Source organism: Hippoglossus stenolepis, chromosome 9 (genome assembly GCF_022539355.2).
Source record: "Hippoglossus stenolepis isolate QCI-W04-F060 chromosome 9, HSTE1.2, whole genome shotgun sequence".
In the NCBI taxonomy this organism is placed as follows: Eukaryota; Metazoa; Chordata; class Actinopteri; order Pleuronectiformes; family Pleuronectidae; genus Hippoglossus; species Hippoglossus stenolepis.
In genome coordinates this window covers 4946036-4960844 of record NC_061491.1, presented here as the reverse complement: position 1 = coordinate 4960844, position 14809 = coordinate 4946036, and positions in this window count along the sequence as shown.

Here is a 14809-nt window from a genome sequence, read left to right as displayed (position 1 = left end):
AAATATATTGCAAGTACAAACCCTGCAATAAGGTAGGCTACTTATAGGTTCAATGTATAGGATTTAGTGGCGTAAAGTGGTGAAGTTGCATATTGCAGCTGACTAAATACCCGTCCCCTCACCCCTCCCCTTCCACGCATACAAGAGAACCTACAGTGGCCTGCAGGTGGCATGACAATGTGTAAGGCCCTTTTTCTGCAGCCTGTGTTTGGTTTGTCCATTCTGGGCTACTGTAGAAACATGGTGGTGCATCCATGGAAGAGGACTCCCTATGAAGCTACAAGGGCCTCATTCTAAACTAACGGCAACACAATTCTTACTTTCAGGAAATATGTATAATGTTAGCCCGCTACATACATTTATACTATACTAAAAGACTAAGGCTATTGACCTTGTGTTTTTCGGCAACAAAGTTCAGACTCTGTTATTTTGTGTTTTAAGCGGAGGTTAGAAGGTGTTGCGTAGAACGATTGGTCAAGTTGGCTGATGAATCAGATTCCAGACCAACCCACTTAAAATCTTAAAGTCTTAGTAACATAATTATAAGTTGGCAAGACAGCGCTTGACATTTTTCCAATACAGAATCAGCTGCTGCACTGCATACTAAGCTGGTATGGCTAGCTGCGAGCTGCCAGTGGACGTTTGCAAGAAAGATTTATCTTTTTTCGACTGGAAGAGACAAAACTGAAAGTGGAACAAATTGGAAAAAGTGTGAGCAAATACAAACAGGTCACAAATAGTCAGCATTATCACCAGCATTGTGTACTTTAGGGTATTTCCTATTACAGAAGAGAAAAACATATTTAATCTGGCAACACAGCTTTGTTGTTTGTCCTTTGGTTCATTTTTACAAGGAATGATGAGAAATAACTGATGAGTTTGCCGAACGATGCTGGAGAGTGAGCCTCTCCTCTATGTCTCTTCCAGTCTTGTGTTTTTGTAATGTAACCACAAAATAGGCACATTTACAATCCTTCCCTGTGCTTTTCACTCTGGTGTCTTTGCTTCTCTTTGGGTTTTCGACTCTCTTTAGCAGTCAGTGGGGGCGGGGCAGTGTGCCTCCAGTCTGTGGACTGAGTGGAACATGTCTTCTTCTACATCCTCAGATAAACTACAGCAGTCGATGGTTACAGGGTCAAACAGGGGGTCAAAATCACAGCCAATCATTTTGATAATTTAATTATTTTTATTTCACCTTATTGGACTGACACAGACATTCACTGGTGTTGCAGGAGTTGATCTCCGGCATGTCAGCAACATTCACTGGATCACTTTTTCTGAAGCAATTTTTCTTCAAGCACAATGTAATTTTTTTTTTGCTGTAATCCAAACAGATGTTCTTGAGGTTCAGAACGGGCACGGCGCTAGTTCTTTATATACAGTGCACCGGTTTGGCAGCATGGTGGGTTTAGTCATTTTGAAGTAATCTTACTGCAGTGTATGCCTTATGTCTGGCTTAAGGTGTTGGTGGCTTGAGTGTGTATTCTCATTTTGAAAAGCCGTGTGTAGCAGCTACCAGGCATAAAACTCAAAAAGGAGAAATTATGTTTCAAATATTTGAAAATATTTACTGTTGGACTGCTTTCTGCTCACATTAGCATGTTTTCAGCAGCGTGGCCAACTGCCTGTTCCAAGGCCAATGTAAAAATATTTATAACAGGAGATAATCAGCATTCTGTTTGTTTAACATTTTAGCCCGGCTGATAAATCATCTGTTCTGGCAGCTGGCTGTGTAATTCCCAAACAATGAAAGAAATGTTTTTGTAAAATGAAACCTCAGCTCCACCCGCTCCCCAAGCAACACCCCCTTCATTTCCCCATCTGCCAGAAGCTTCTCCATACTTGACTGTTTTTTAATGTATAATAGAGTTGGGATGTGGAGGTGGGAGGTGCAGGTGGAGGTGCAATCTCATTTAATCGGAAAAGGGCTTGTCACACATGGACAATGGAGAGAAAATGGAGCCACCTGCAACAAGTGAATTTGTGTGTCTTAGATCAAATACCTTCAAAACACAAACCGGCTGCTCTCGGCTTATCACAGAACTCATTTGCATTTCCATTTTGTTTTAATCAACATCGCTATGAAACATTTATACTGAACGTGGCTGCAGGCAGTTAAATGCCAAGCACAGAATGCTAATACAGAGTTTATCTTTAAAAAGTTGATGTTTTTAATTTGCTTTCCACGAAATATCTGCTTTTTATTTTATTTTCACCTTTAGGCAATTCAAAGCACTGGGTTGGGTTTGGGTGGAATGATGGTGGTCTTGGTGAAAACTGAAATAGTCAGCACTGATTTGACATATTTATTTTTAAGATATTTAAAAAGCACTTCAACAAACTATTTTGTTTTTGTTTAGTTTAATTCACACAACAAAACCACATAAATTTAATCTTGAAAATATGTGTGGGGTGTGTTATAAACCAGTTATATTATAAACATACATCGCATACAAATATATATATAACATACAAAATCTGCAATACATGATGTATATTAGTATAAAAGAGAAAATTGGACAGATATTTGTATGAGAGAAAAAAATTGAGTGGAAGGAATATGTTTATATATATGAATAACTGCAAATCAAATGTTTAAACAGCCAAGCATTTGCAAGTCTCTTTTTGTACATGAACAGCAACACAACAGAACTTAGTAAATGTAAGTTTTCTTTCCATTGGACAACTCCACAATATTTAATAGAAAATTGACCACGAGATGTTTTATAGATCGGTAGATGAAGCCTGTCTACTTTGATATTTATGGCACTGTTACTTGTTCCCGAAACAGTATTTAAAGCAATGAGATAAGTCTGAGTTTCTATATTTCACTGTGAAAACAAATGTACCGATTTGAAATATGTTAATGTGAATATAGTCGGCAAGTGCACTTGAGGGGTGCAGGAGGTGAAAAGCTGCTAGTCCAATAAACCGTTTCTGCAGGAGGAATATTTTGTACACATATATTGAAAAAAGTACTTGCCCGTAGAACATTGCAGTATGATAAATATGGATAAATTAAGCTACAATAACATTGAAGTGATTGGTACACCGGTTGCTTTGATTGGACAGCAGGTTGCAAAGGCTCATGGTTCTGGTGAAATATCTGTTTTGGCTGCTATTTTGGCGATATTGTGTTAATGTTCTGATTTGGTTGATGTGGTTTTTATGTCTAAGTGTTTGGGATAGTTTTAAGTTCAGTTAAGTTTACTGATGAATGCAACCACCATGACTGAGGTGTGGTGTCTGTGATGTGGTACAGTCACTGTTCATGTTGACAGTGTTCTCAATCATGTTTAACAAACCAACCCACTTGCTGTATTGCAACATGTGGGATGCAAATCAAGTGTTTAAATACAAACCCGCCACAATATTTTATGATAAAAAACATGTAATATATACAAAACCCCTTATATTTACAATTTATTTTTTAGTTTTGGTGACAAAACCAACCTTTTCTCTCAAAGAGAAGTTCTGCTGTGTGTTGTTGTTGTCAGTTGTTCACACTGGCTGTGGGTCTGCTACTGTCAACGTTATGTTTTTACACAGGGTTTGCTTTGAAAAGGGCCAAATGTGTGTGTGTGTGAGAGAGAGTGAAAGAGGGAGAGAGGGAGATAGAGAGAGCTAGCGAGAGACAAAAGAGAGAGAGAGATGAGAGAGAGAGAGAGAGAGAAAGAAAGACTACTACCCATCACCTGAAGTTCTTTACATTAACTTTGAATATAACTACAGCTTTTCTGAGGATTCTGGTATACCTCCTGTATTTTATATAAATGTAGTCCTAGGTACTCAAATAAATACCAGTAAATACAGCATGAAGCCGTGCATGTTCCGCTGCTGCAAACATTTCACAGTAAATGAATGGATTCAATCAACAGAAACATTGGAGTGCTTTTATCTAGAAACGGGTAGGCTACAGGAAGTGTTGCAAACAGTAATGTTCCTGACATATTTAAGAGACAGGCATGGAAACTGAGCCGAAAGATCATTTTTTCTTTCTATTCTGCTGTTACCCGAAAGCAACAAACCCAAAGAAAAGAAAGAGAAACAAATATCTCTGGATGAAAACGCGGTGCCATATTTACAGCACACCGGTGTCGATGTGCTGTAAACAAAAACATGTGATCTCCGCAGCAGAATGAATACGTTACACCCTGCCTCTGCCAGCTGCACCACCCCTCAGCTGAACGCTCCAGAGACTTCTGTGTTGTTGTGAATGCGTCTGACCTGGGAACCTCCTGCGGTGTTGTGAATGTGTGAAAGACAAACTCTGCAGAGAGCTCGGACCCAATTCTTCGCTCATCCTCAGGAGCTCATGTCTGAAAACTGCCATACGCTGTATGTAGTGATGAGGCTACATCTCTTCTCAGCTCTGTGACGCGCACACGTCAGCTCATTGTTTTGGTTCAGCCTCTCTCTGCTCTCATCATTGTTGTTTCCAGTTGCAACAGGCGGCTGCTTTTAGTGGAGAAAAAAAAAAGCATCACAAACCCACTGTAATGTACCTGCCCGTAACTAAACAGCAGACAGGCAAAGCATATCATAGTATGAAATAATATTGATAAAAAACTGCTGTTTGTGACTCTAAATAGCCGACACTCAAAGGCAGATAATGAACCATGAACACAAACAGGTTAAAGGCCCATGTTTCTTCCTTTCTCTCTCTGTTAGTTTTGAGGGTCTTTTTGTTTTAAGCCTGGTGTTGTGTCTCTTTGTAGCTGTTTGATGTTCGAGTTAAAGGTCACTGACGTCAGCTGTGGCCTGCATCTTCAAGAGTGACTGTGCATATGTATGTTATTTCATGAATGTGAGTGGTTTTGTGTGTGTGTGTGTGTGTGTGTGTGTCAGAGAAAGTAGAACTGGAGGGAGCAATAGGACAAAGTAAGTGTATTTCAATGGGTTTTCTTTTCTGCACAATATCTTGCCCAAGTGTCCTTGGGCAAGATATTGAACCCCACATTGCCTCTGATGGCTGTTTATACAGTATAGGTGTGTATAAAGAACTGCATATAAAAGTGCTGTATGAATGTGTGTGTGTGTGTGACTTACTTTGAAGTACTTTGAGGTGTTATAATGTTCTTTGCCACCTCTGATTACAAATAGGTGCCAGCACAGAAGTATTGTCAGTAGTACATCCTGTGTGTGTTACTGAGCTGCAAGTATATCCAGTTGTGGCCTTGCAGTACAAACCATGCCCACTACACAACACGCCTACTACACACGACGCACACTCATATTATATGTGAGCGACACGGCTGCAGAGTCCAAACCGTGCCCACTCCAATCCACCCTGCTGTGGCTGAGGAAGACAACAGACTATATTACATGAAAAATAGATTGAAATTTTGACTAACTATTAAGCAAAGACGTAAAGGACAACATATTCATCTCTTGATAACACCTAGAAAACATATTCTATGTGTTTGTTTGGTCTTATATATCTTATCAAGGAACTAACAAACCTAGCCAAACAAGAGGCTCATTTTAACAATTCGAAAAATACTGGTATTTCTAGCAATTAGTAAGAAGAAATACTGAGGAAAAGCTATTGAGCTTATTCGCCCAAATGTTACAAATATATTTTATAATTATTAACATCCAAATGTAGGTTATACGTTTAATTTGAGTAAATAAAAAACTTTTCTCTGGCATGCCACGTTACAGATGCCCTCATTTCTTTCAACAATGAACAATGATAGAACCACAAATCAAATGGTAAAATGGATTGAGGTTCTAAAGTGAATGACACAAAATGGCATCACTTAAACACCAGCAATGAATAGATGAAAAGACGCTCAATGAAGTATATCAAGTAGATTTTATATCACAAAGAAAAAACACAACCTGAAAACACTTTGTATAAGAAAAGAGAAGTCTAACACCCAAACCTTAAATGGCAAATATGAAACATATTTATTGTACATTTTGTGATATATCATCAGACAGGAAACATGCAAAATTGAAATCTGGGCTCCTCCAGCAACACTAAAGAAAGTATTCTCCCTTTTGAAATTGATTTTCCAATGCAGAAGATGGCCGTTAGTCTCTCTGCTCCCTGCCTACTGAGCAGCTCACCGTCCTCACCTGACACAGAGGACTTTATGATTGAGGTCTGCATTGGACAGTAATTACTACGACCAGGCTACTACTCTGAAATAAACATGAATTGACTCATGCATTATTTGTTAAATGGAGCAACATGTTAACAGGGCCCTGAAAGTAGTAAAGCTGGCAGTCACTGAGATCCAACCCCAGTGTGTACTTTCAGAGCAGTGGGCTTTTGCAGTGACACTGACAGTTGGAAAAACACATTATATTTTAAACATCGTCAATATCATCAAAATATAATGTTGTGCTCATTTTGCACTCGTGGTTCAGCGTCCTCAACCTGTGAGTGGTGGGAGAGAAAATTCTCCAATGTTTTGCTGTCCGTCTTATATATTTAAAATATGTACATTAAAATGAAAACAAAAGGAACAGAAAAGTTAACAAGTTGTCCAAAAAATGAACGACCAAGAATTGGAGAGACAGAGAAAATTAGGGGGGTCAAAGTCTTTTAAAAACGGTTGACTCTTCAGTGTGACCTTGTCGTCCTCCAGCTTTTGCCACGCTTCCTCACTTAAATGCTTTTCCTAGTAATGGGCAGTCAGTCGTTTCTCACTGTGAAGAAAAATGGGATAAAGAGGTGATTAATAAAACGTTCAAGAAATTCCCATGCATTGCAGCTTGTAAGTTCATGGAATGGAAAGTGTTTTCCTACGCTACAGTTTTTTCCTTTCAATATTAATTTTTATTTAGATATAGATTTATCAATTTTGTTTATTTTAGCTCTTCTACTCGTTTATTATATCATATATATCTTTCATTGTGCTTAAAAATTGTTTTAAACCATGTTTTCAGGTAAAAACATTTTTCCATATATTTCTAATCTGTGTTTTTGTATGTTCCTGTACACCACTCTGCATCTACCTCTGTGTATGAAAGGTGCTTTATAAATAAAGTTGCCTTACTTGTTACATTAGGCATAGGTGTTACAGTGTTAGCTTCATTATCATTAGGCTGTCTATTTGGAAAGCATTGATTTTAAAATGCACCAAATGAACGGTAATGGAACTGCGTGAAACCAGCTGATGGCTAATGCATCAAACAACATGAGTTGTATATTGATTGTCAAAATATAACTTGTTTATAAACCATATTAATCATTCTCACCTGAGACTCCTGCAATCTTGTCGATCTCTTCACTTGCCGTATACAGGAGGAGCAGAAGAAGCAGGTGGAGCGGCGGCGTCATGACGTTTAGTCTGTGGTCTCTTCTGTGAATCAACCCGGCTCACGAACCACATTTGGAAGTTTAACTTGCTTCCATTTCCTTCACGTTTGGGCTGATCCTTCCTTACTACAAGAGGACTCTGCGATGAGTGAATGAAACTTGTAAATGAACAAAAGCTGAGGCAAAAAACAAAAAATGCTCATAAATGGCAACTGTAAAATGGACACAAGCCTTGGATCCTAATTCCATTCATAAACACATGACCACAGTGGAGTCCCTATGGAAAGTAACCAGAACTGCAGCTGCCGAGCTGGGACAACTAACAATGCAGTATTTTCTGCTTTAGAGCAAAAGGGAATTTTAGCCTACAACATTTCTCTTAGTCTTCTGTGGATATACGGTTCCAATTTCCAAAACAATTTCAAATCTAGAAAGGTGAGTTTGTTTCAAGAGATGGCCCCTTTGCTAGTGAAGGAATTTCCACTTAAGTGTAATGATGAGAGAGGAAATAGTGGTGCAGATTTCCAGCCAACAGCAGAATCACATACAGCTGAAAAGTACAAATGTTCTGCATCCTAGAGAAAAGAAAAGAAAATCCCACCACTTCAGCTTTATAGTTAAACATGTAAGGTTAAGTTCACAAACTGGGCACAGTTGGAAAAACTAAGTTTTGATTTGCTGCATGTCTTTGAGATTAAATAAACTATATTCTGTCTGTCCTGTGTCTTTCACCAGTGTGACACTGGCAGGAGATTGAGACTCAGGAGCAGAGAACAAAGCTTACCCTTCTAGCAAAGGATACACGTTGTTTGTTATAAACAGTGACCTTAACTACTACTCTTGCATATTCATCCAAAAATGTGTCGTTAATATATGCAGATTGTCACAAAATTTCTAATGCAGATTTTGCATCAATACTGACCAACAGACTTTAGGGTGAGACAACTACATTATTATACATTTTGCATCAGCTACGTAGTCTATGGGCCAGTAGTTTCTTTATAAAGTGTCCCTTGGAACAGCTGATTTACAACAGACAGTACACCTGTGTATACCCTGCACCACCACTGCTCACAGTGGTGATACACAAAACAATCTGTCTGTATCAGACACAAAATAACAGGCAAGGAACAGGCAAAAGTCCAAAACTCAATAATACAAGCAAGGGTCATACATGAGGAGTGTAACACAAAGAAGACACGAGAGAGCATGTGAACTCTAGCAACAAGGACAATCTGGTACTGGACATTACAGAGGATAAACCCAATTGCAGACTAATCGAGTGCAAATGAGGGATAATCAAGTAACTGGTAACAGGAAGTTATAGAAAATGTTAGTGGAAATCAAACAGGAAATGCAAGCTGAAACAAAACTAACTGGATGCTACAAACTGTTGTGTTGTAGCTTGTCACGGCAGCATGTGACAACAGCCCCCCCCTTCAGTGTTTAACTTGTTAGTTTGCTCTACTTAGGTTAAACAGGATGTATGATGATGGTATGACGCTGCCTGGAGGTATTGGTCCCATCCTGGTTGGTCATAACACAATGCATGCGGGTAAGAAATTGTGTCCTACTTCTTTCAGCGCTGCGAAATGTCACCAGGTCTCGGGTGTGAGCTGGCTGCAGTCAGACCACGCAGTTGTTCTCCAGCTGTCGCACCTGGGAACCACCTCTGCCATGACACAAATTTGCTCAGATTTTTCTGAAGGCTTCACTGTCTTATATTTTTATTCTAAGAAGTTCAAATCCATTACCTGCTGTTTATTTCTCTCCAAAGAGGATGCGATGCAACCTATTTGATCTACAGTACTTCTGAAAGTTAGTCAAAGGACATGTTTGTAAGCGTGAACACAACATATAAATGCTAAATGATTTGGTATAGGTTGCAGAAGAGTTTTAAAGATGCATAAATCAAAGCAGCAAGAAACAAGACATATGGATTCTGATTTATTTTTATTTGTTGACAGTATTCTCACAAAACACAAAGACATTAAAGTGTTCTCTCTCTAACAGTATGCCTTTGAAAAAAATGACATGTGTGTGTTTTCCCATATATACCCGAACCCATCACCCATATGTTTTCATCAAACAGTACTGTAATTTATTTGAGATGAGAAAAGACTTGAGACTGGTCGATGTTAGTGGCTCACTGGCTCACTTTCTACGGAACGCACCTATTTGGAGTCAGATCCTTCCTTAATTCTGGGCAGCCGACATTTTGCCAGCCTGACAGCCTCTTAATTTTGTATGCCTATGAGTAGGGAAATACTGTTAAGGCTGAGTACATGAACTGAGAACCCAAAAGCATAACTCTGATGCAATGTCCAGTTTCCAAAAACAGTGGTCTTTTATTCCAATTCAGGGTTCGGTACACGGAAGGCAAAAAGACAAGGCAGAGGTATCCAAAAGACGTGAGGCTAAGGCAAGATCGGTAAATACAAAAACGTGGTCAAAAGCATAAGACTATGCTAGACTAGACGTGGATATATCGCTAGAACTCTATGTACAAGATGAACTGGCACAGGACAGGGGGAGACGCAGGCCATATATACTAAACAGAAATGAGGTTAACTACACAGGTGAAACACATTAGGGAGGGGAAGGTAATCCGTGAGACACACAAGGGCAGGAGTGAAGTTACCTAAGAGAACAGATACAAACGTGAGTATCAAAGTAAAACAGGAAGTGACATGAAACATGAAATGCAGAGAGTGTATGTGTGTAACCATGACAAATTGATTTCGCGAATCATACTAGGAACTTTGTTTAAAAATACTAGGAGCAGGGGAGCTTTGATGTAGTTTGGTTTATAGAAAGTTATGGTCCACTGAACTTTTTGTTCATGTTTTTATTTTGTGGGCTCATTGATCAATCTGACTGGATGTCAGGGAGTCAGCAACACCTCGTCTTGGCGTCTTACTGTCAGGTTTTTGAGAACCTCATTGAAGTCTCCCCTCTCATTCGTGAAATCCCTCCTGTCTTTGAAATAGTGACATGGTCCAGTTGTCTGACATTCGTTGCTGTCAGAGAGGACAGGTTTTTGTGATTGGTTGTCTCAGGGTTGACATAATTGGCAAATATGGACTGATCATAACTCAAATACACACAGAGCAGTACCACAATGCCAATGTCGGGCTTCAGGGAATAAAGAAAGTTTCAGGAACTTTATGTGTTTGAGTTTACACAACAAATATATTGCAACAACTATGCAACTAAACATACACTGTTTGCACACAGCTGCACACACGAGCAGTTGTTGACAAGCTGAGAGAGAAGAGACCAGCAACTTCAGATCAGAGTCATCATAGCAGTTGTAATATTATATCTTGGAAACGTGTCCTGAACTAAATTACATATTCATGCTCGCAGTTTTTGGGGTCTGACTGTCAATGCTAAAAATGTTAAAAACACATTCACTGCACTCAACTCAGAGTAGAACAGTAGCATCTAAGCTGACACAGCAAGCAAGTAGCTGACGCAGTTATCCATGTCTGAGCACAGTGGCAGACTGCACATCACGTCGGACCTGGTGTCTCTCCTCAACGCAGATATCAGCCAAAGATATGACAGCTCTGCTATCTGAAATCGTTGTAGCAGCAGTGCACCCGCTTCTGATGGTGTTGTAACAAGTCACAGGTGACTTGCAAGGCTCTTGCCTCAGATGCAGCAGATAAGCGACATTTTCGCCAGGAAGGGACCAGACACTCACACTGTACAGCAGTACAAAAATAAGACCTTCCTGTAAATGATCACATTTGTTCAGTCTGTGAATGCATGAATTAATTACTAAGATAACAAATTAATGAATGAATACATTTATTTATTAATTAAAAAACACTAATTAATTGAACTGAACGAAGTAATGATGAATAATACAAATTAATCAATAAACTGTATAATGAGGAAAACCTTAAATTAAAGCAACAAAATATCTGTTTCCACAGACTTATTTCACTTCACAATCCCAGTTCACCACCTCAGAGTCTCACTCTGACAATATCAGCACAATCTGATCTAGAATTTCAAAGTAAAAGCCCTTGACTTATCATATATTCACAGTTTTCCCTCTAAATTCAGATTCAGAGATTGCTTGAAGAAGAAAAAAAACAAAGCAAAGCCCTAATGCAGTTTACTTTGAAAGATCAGAGTGATAGCAAAGGAACATAACTCTTGTGTTGCAATGACCATCCTTTGAAACAACATGAAAACCTCGGAAATATGCTACTTCAATGGAGTTCAACACATCTACATCAAACACAGCCACAGTGTTAGATCAAGGCGGTTTCTTGCTACAAGAACGCCTGTGTGTTTCTAGGTGCCGTGTCAGATTGGGTGAAGATCCAAAGGTGTCTATTAGTCGATGTGATGCTTGGACTGTGATGCTGAGACTGATGACTCAAAATCATACACCTGTGTGTCTGACAGGAGTTCAACACGATGTGATGAAAACTATAGAATCATCTTGTCAGATTCATTATTTGTTGTATATATATGAGTGTATGTATGTATGTATGTATATATATATATATATATATACACATACATACACTCACCGGCCACTTTATTAGGTACACCTTGCTAGTACCGGGTTGGACCCCCTTTTGCCTTCAGAACTGCCTTAATTCTTCGTAGCATAGATTCAACAAGGCGTGGCGTTTAAACGATGCTCAATTGGTACTAAGGGCCCAAAGTGTGCCAAGAAAATATCCCCCACACCATTACACCACCACCACCAGTCTGAACCGTTGATACAAGGCAGGATGGATACAAGGCAGAATGGATCCATGCTTTCATGTTGTTTACGCCAAATTCTGACCCTAACATCTGAATGTCGCATCTGAAATCGAGACTCATCAGACCAGGCAACGTTTTTCCAATCTTCTATTGTCCAATTTTGGTGAGCCTGTGCGAATTGTAGCCTCAGTTTCCTGTTCTTAGCTGACAGGAGTGACACCCAGTGTGGTCTTCTGCTGCTGTAGCCCATCTGCTTCAAGGTTCGACGTGTTGTGCGTTCAGAGATGGTATTCTGCATACCTTGGTTGTAACGAGTGGTTATTTGAGTTACTGTTGCCTTTCTATCATCTCAAACCACTCTGCCATTCTCCTCTGACCTCTGACATCATCGTCCACACAACTGCCGTTCACTGGATATTTTCTCTTTTTCGGACCATTCTCTGTAAACCCTAGAGATGGTTGTGCGTGGAAATCCCAGTAGATCAGCAGTTTTTGAAATACTCAGACCAGCCTGTCTGGCACCAACAACCATGCCACGTTCAAAGTCACTTAAATCCCCTTTCTTCCCCATTCTGATGCTCGGTTTGAACTTCAGCAAGTCGTCTTCACCACGTCTAGATGCCTAAATGCATTGAGTTGCTGCCATGTGATTGGCTGATTAGCTATTTTTGTTAATAAGCAATTGAACAGGTGTGCCTAATAAAGTGGCCGGTGAGTAAAATATTGTTGTTGTGAGATATATATATATATATGTATATCCATATATATCTTCTCATGCTCTTTGCCATGTGTCTGTCAGTGTCTCTCCTCGTGTTCCTCCTGGTGTCTCTCCTTCTCCCTCTCTTCTGTGGCAGCTCTGCTGCTGCCTTAGGAATCCAGGGAGAGTTAATTGGCCAACTAATCTCAGCTGTGCCAATCAACTCTTCCTGGTTCACCCGGATGTGCTCTCTGACCCACATATACAGTATATATATATATAAACAGCAGAAGAAGGCGGTAATAGTAGATGTGGCAATACTGGCTAACATCAACATCAGAAAGAATGAACACGAAAAGATTGAGAAGTACCAAGGGTTGAAAGAACAGCTGGAAGAAATGTGGAAGGTCAAGACTAATGTGATCCTTGTGGTAATATGAGCACTGGGGGCTGTGACCCCCAAACTGGGAGAGTGGCTCCAACAGATCCCGGGTGCAACATCTGAAGCCTCAGTCCAGAAGAGAGCAGCCCTTGGAACAGCTAAGATACTGCGCAGAACCCTCAAACTCCCAGGCCTCTGGTAGAGGACCCGAGTTTGAGGAAGACAACCCCCCCCCAAAGGAGGGTGAGAGGGAGATTTAATATACTGTATATATATACACATATATATATTCATATATATATATATATATATATATATATGTATCAAATAATGAATACGAATTAAGTCAGAAATCTGAATGGACTTTTAGGCTACATCCATATACGCCTGCCTTCCACACTACTCCGGAATTGCAAAACTGAGATATTTTGGAATGCTGCTGGCCCCCTTTGAAAAAACTCCAGGGCTGTGTTTTGTGTCTGGGTGGGCAGAAAGAGAGATGTTTGGAAAAGATGACGTAGACACTCACAACCGCTTGCTAATTCTGTCTTTTCAGTTACGATGTAGCCTTCGCTGAGTCGTCACATTCCTATCACATTACCCCCTCCCAGAACAACCCGGCATTAGCCTCGACTACCGGTGTAGAACACAACACGGATGACTTACGAGCATTGCTGACCCTGTTATCTTTCCTAACAGCTGTTGGAAAGTTAAATTTAGCATTGTACTTTTTGCCATTGCTGCATTCTTCGTAGCCCTAGTCTTTACGAAATTAACTTCCAAATTGTGGGCCCAGTGTACTTTAATGGTCACGAGATCTGCATTTTCAGTGTTAGTATGAGCTGGGATTCAAAGAGATTTAGATCTGAAACGCTTGTGTGGAGAGAGAACATTTTATTTTGAAAATGCCATCCTCAAACGAAAATATAGCAGTAGTGGTAAGAGTTGTAGTAGCATGAATGTAGCCTTATTTATGTGACTGCTCGACAGTTTCTCCTTCAGTGCTCTTGGTTATACAGGTGTAAAGCTCAATGTCCATGACTTTCATTGTGATTAAAACATTATAAAGTTGTTATTATCACCAGCACTAGTAGTCTAGTATCAAATAAGGATAGTAACAAATAATATAAAATGATATAATATACCAATTCATGCATAGTCACCAAATTTCTTTCCAATTAACTTCCCGGTTGTTGCACTAGATTTACGATCATTCATTCAAATATACATAAGCATTCTGCATTGTAAAATGTATCACATGCAAATGAACAAGCAGATAAAACCACACAGTCACAGATAAACTTCTGCTGAGCACCTAATATCTGCAACTGGGTTGATAAACCCAGGCCTGTTCATTTCCCTCATGTCGTCAAGCACAGTATGGATTTACAATGCAAATGAACAAAAAATCAACAAAATATGAGACTTGTGGTCTCGGGCAGCAGCAGGAGATCACCTCCTCTCAGGCAGTTTCACTGTAGTTGAGTGCTGTGTTGCATTAGTCACAGTAGTAACTGTCAGCAGGCACGATGCATTTCCATTAATTCACTGAAAGCTCTTGATTAATTTAATTGGCTTGGCTTCAGTCACTGTAGTTTTATGAATTTATAATTGTATCAAGGGGACAGCTACTGTTTGCCACATTCCTTTACCAGCTTTAATTGTGGATGATATAATTTGTACAACTGTTCAATAATGGGGTTTCTTGTGCAATTAACAATAG